The 486-nt window shown below is 28.8% G+C and overlaps 1 non-coding gene across 1 annotated transcript; it reads left to right on the top strand.

The window, feature by feature from the left end:
• On the top strand, positions 1-73 carry TRNAR-UCU (transfer RNA arginine (anticodon UCU)). Its single transcript has one exon. It is a non-coding gene; the product is annotated as a tRNA-Arg (tRNA).
• Positions 74-486: the final 413 nt, after the last annotated feature.

A 486-nucleotide genomic window follows, 5' to 3' on the forward strand; every position in this document is an offset into this window, starting at 1 on the left:
GCGCCCATGGCCTAATGGATAAGGCGCTTGACTTCTAATCAAGCGATTGTGGGTTCGAGTCCCACTGGGCGTGTTCTTTTTTTTTTTTCAAATTTTGTTAATTAATTTATTATTTTATTGCCTCAATTACATACATACTCTAATCTCTCCATCTCAGTTTTTTTTTTTTTGTATATTCGTCCTCAGGTTTCAATCCACTACCGTCATGTTTTAAACAATGTAAAATATATGCTTCTAGATGGACATAAAAATAAGAAAAATGCTACTTGGAGACACTGATTATTTGAGTGAAAATGGGAACATTAACATGTGATTAGATTCTTTTTGGCTTAACTATATGTCTTCATTTTCCTACCACTAGGCATTTATTATTTCACTATGATAAATCCTTGCTTGTTAATTTTTTAATGTTAAAAACTAATAAAAAAAATTAAGAATTTTAACATAAAGCTATTTTTAAAATACATTAAAAATATCAACACATTA

This window comes from Arachis hypogaea, chromosome 18, assembly GCF_003086295.3.
Source record: "Arachis hypogaea cultivar Tifrunner chromosome 18, arahy.Tifrunner.gnm2.J5K5, whole genome shotgun sequence".
NCBI lineage: Eukaryota > Viridiplantae > Streptophyta > Magnoliopsida > Fabales > Fabaceae > Arachis > Arachis hypogaea.